Here is a 3665-nt window from a genome sequence, read left to right as displayed (position 1 = left end):
TAAAAATCTGTGTATCATCAGCAAACATGATAAATTCAGCCAGTCGTATTACTAGTTTTAATTCATTTATTGTTTGACTTTATAGAAAAAACAGCTGAACTCCACAAATACTTCACCTCTGCTATTTGACTTGTACATTTGAACCTTAAATTTGCTGCTATTCTTCTTGATCCAAGGTAATAATAAGATCTTCTCTTCATCGTTTCCATTTGGAATGAGATCAAACTTAATACGTTTAGCTAAGCGCTTTAACTCAATTTTAGGGGTAGGTCTGGAACAACTGACAGATAAGGATGCTCTGCTCTGGGTAGAACCCTTGAAGGAAAGCTTCCTGAGTTCTGCAGTTTGGATTCTTTGGTGTGTAATTAGAAGAGTCTCCATTGCTCCTGTCAGCCGGACCTGCTGTATGAAGGACTTCCATCAGCTACAGTGTCACCGCTCTATTTTAGACATGATCTCACATGTTCTCACTATGTTTCTGCTCTAATGCAACATGGATGGAAACATGATTCTGGTTTTTGTTTTATTTTTTCAATGGAACTTCCTGTTTTATAAGCTAACTCTTATCTCCTGCTGCTTCTTTTTGTTTTAAAGTGAAGGGTTCAGTTCAACCATCTCAGGATGAAACTTCACCTTTTCTTCTGGTTTGGATGTTCTTTTTGAGCAGAACCTGGTACCGCTCGGTTCTCTCCTTCCTTTATGTTTTACAGAGGCTCTTTAAACCCGTCTGATTCTGTCAGAACCTCAGCCGCTGTTTGCTTTTTTTGAAAACGATTTGATTTTCTGTTTGTGTTCCAAACCTCTCCAGAAAATTCCCCATAAAAAGAAAAAAAAAAAATCTCCTGCAGACGTCTGACCGGCAATGTAGTCTCCACATATCCTCATCCTCAAGTGCAATTAGTGAATGTACACAAAGACACGCGTAGCATGAAAACACTCGCAGGTTTGAGCAGTTCACCTCCTCCCCAAACTCACTCAGAGGGTCTGAAACCATTGAAGTGCCACAAACACACAGTCCTGCCCGGTGGAAATGTGTTTCCTGACCTGATTACCTGTCTGACTGTGACTCTTTCTTTTCTTCGTCTTTTGCTGCTCTGCTTCTTCCTGATGATGGGTTTCTTTTTAGCCGTTTGGACTCAGACGGTAGATCTCCTTCCTGATTGAGAACATCCTGCACTGTAATACCAGAGTCATCATAAAAACGTCCAACCTAAGCCTGTGTCTTCTCATTAATGATCTCCGCTTTGCTTTTGGGCTGTAATAACAAAAACTTAAGCTTTGATTTAGATTTAAAAAAAATAAAACCTGAAAAGGAGGTGCAGAATATTTAAAAAATCTGAAATATTGCAGTTTCTTTCAAACTGCGTAGAAATATGAATCCTACATTACAACCCAATGCTTGCAATAATCTCCTCTCAGACCATTTTAGACATAAATACTGCTGAGCCTCGCATTTAATTCTTATCTTAAAAAGTTCTGATTGGAGACGATGCAAAAGTTTATTGAATCAGCTGTGATTACTATCAGATGATCTAAGCCCAGGGCTCTACAACCTGAGAGGCTCATTGGACCTTCCATTAAGGCTATTATTAGAAATCCAAGGTTTTAAATATCAGTACAATAACTTATTTTAGCTTTTTCTTCATGGAGTGATTGACTTGTATCAACATTATTATATTTACACAAATGCCAACACCTCAGAGAGGAAAATGTATCCCTGTCCCAAAAGCAAAAAAAAATAGCAAATGGTAAAAAATTGTATTCAATGTACAATTAAATGGGTTTTATTTAGCTGCAAGGAGGCCAAAAAAAGACTCTTTGGGTTGTAAAAGGCATAAGACTATAAAAACTGTACTTTGATCTTTTTAAAGCTGAGTATCAAGTTATGTGAAATACAGATTACATTTTGACAGTTTTTCCTGGAAGATGACTGAGAAATGGCAAACAGATCTGTTCTTACAACTCAGCCAAAACAAATGAGTTTGAGATGAATACATTAAATGATTTCACAAAAACTGAATCTGGATTTTTCTTGGAAGAAGAGAAGATTGATCATAACAGAGATAAGTAAAATATTGGAGGCACAAGAACTGTGCCTTGTGGATCTCCATTTTTTATAGACTGACAACATAAAGGTGTCCTAATTAGCTGAGCTACAACTTTTAGTCTGAAGAATTTAAAGGACAAGTCTGGTCATATTCACAATTCAAACTTTTGAAAGTACTTTGTTCAGTGAATGATAAATGTTTTTAATTAGGAGTAATATTCATGTGAATGTGCTTTACTGGAGGCATCCATGTTTGTCAAAGAACACTACTGCCACCTACTGGTTTGTGACGTCACGGTGCGGTATCGGCTGTTGATCAAGTCCCAGTGCTGGATCTGGTGTTTGTCACAACGCCCTATTATCAAAGTCATCTTAAAAACATTCTTCTTCCAAATGTTGGCTACACATTACGTGTTTTTTCTCTGGCCAGAAGTTCGATGGCAAATCGTCTTTCTTCAAGTTGGCAATCCAACGACAAACCCATCCGCGGAGGGTCAGGAATCAGAAAGGTGAAATAACTGATGTTTTTTCACTTTTATCTATGGGGTTCTTTTAGTGCCAAAAATATGTTTATGTGTCTTCTGGTGTGTCCATGTATTGTGCTTATGTAATGGAAGCTGTATATGTATTGGTTTAAAGTCTATATGTCAGATTCATATGTTGTGTCTATATGCTGTGAGCATATGTATCGTGTCTACATGAGGGATAACGTGCATTGCATTATTCTTCACTTTATGTTGTTTGACCATGTTGTTGAACCCGTCAGCATGTGATCTTGTTTTGCTTTCGTTTCCTTTGTTGTTACAGCCTGTCGTTCTCCCATGTTGTCTCCTTCTGCTGTTATACCTGTCGTTGTCCCGTCATCTCCCTCTGCTGGTACAACCTGTCGTCACCTCTGTCGTCTTCTGTGCTGTTACAACTTGTCTCCGTTATACTTGTCATTGTCCCCGTTAACGGGGCGTTGCACTGCTTTTACAATGGTGGGTTGCTGCTGCCGCCCTGTGCTGTTACCTGGTTCCATTTGCGAGTGGTTGGCTATTTTATCTATATTGTTTTAATCTTTAATGTCACAACAGTAATAACTCCCTTCAAATCTGACTGTTCACAAATATTAGCTCTGGTAAACGCCTTAGTTTTTCACTTACTGACCAATGCGGTCATGATAAAATAACATACTGTACACACTTCCGGTTTAACGGATATTTCAAAATAAGAGTCAATGACACAAACACCTCTGCTGTAAAATTGAGCTTCAATGAGCATTACCATGGACAGGCTATAATAGCAGAGGAGACGATAGGTTTTAACAACAGAGGAGACGACAGAGGAGAACGACAGGTTTTAACAACAGAGGAGACAACAGGTTGTAACACCAGGTTGTACCAGCAGAGGGAGATGACGGGACAACGACAGGTATAACAGCAGAGGGAGACAACAGGGGAGAACAAAGGAACAAAGGAAACAACAGCAAAATGAGATCACATGCTGACGGGTTCAACAACATGGTCAAACAACATAAAGTGAAGAATAATGCAATGCACGTTATCCCTCATGTAGACACAATACATATGCTTAATTTGGTTAATTATAGACCTATATCCAATCTTCCTTTCTTATC

This window comes from Cyprinodon variegatus, unplaced genomic scaffold, assembly GCF_000732505.1.
Source record: "Cyprinodon variegatus isolate N-32 unplaced genomic scaffold, C_variegatus-1.0 Scaffold164, whole genome shotgun sequence".
Taxonomy (NCBI): Eukaryota; Metazoa; Chordata; class Actinopteri; order Cyprinodontiformes; family Cyprinodontidae; genus Cyprinodon; species Cyprinodon variegatus.
The sequence above is the reverse complement of the archived record's forward strand: the minus strand, read 5'-3'. Positions refer to the sequence as shown.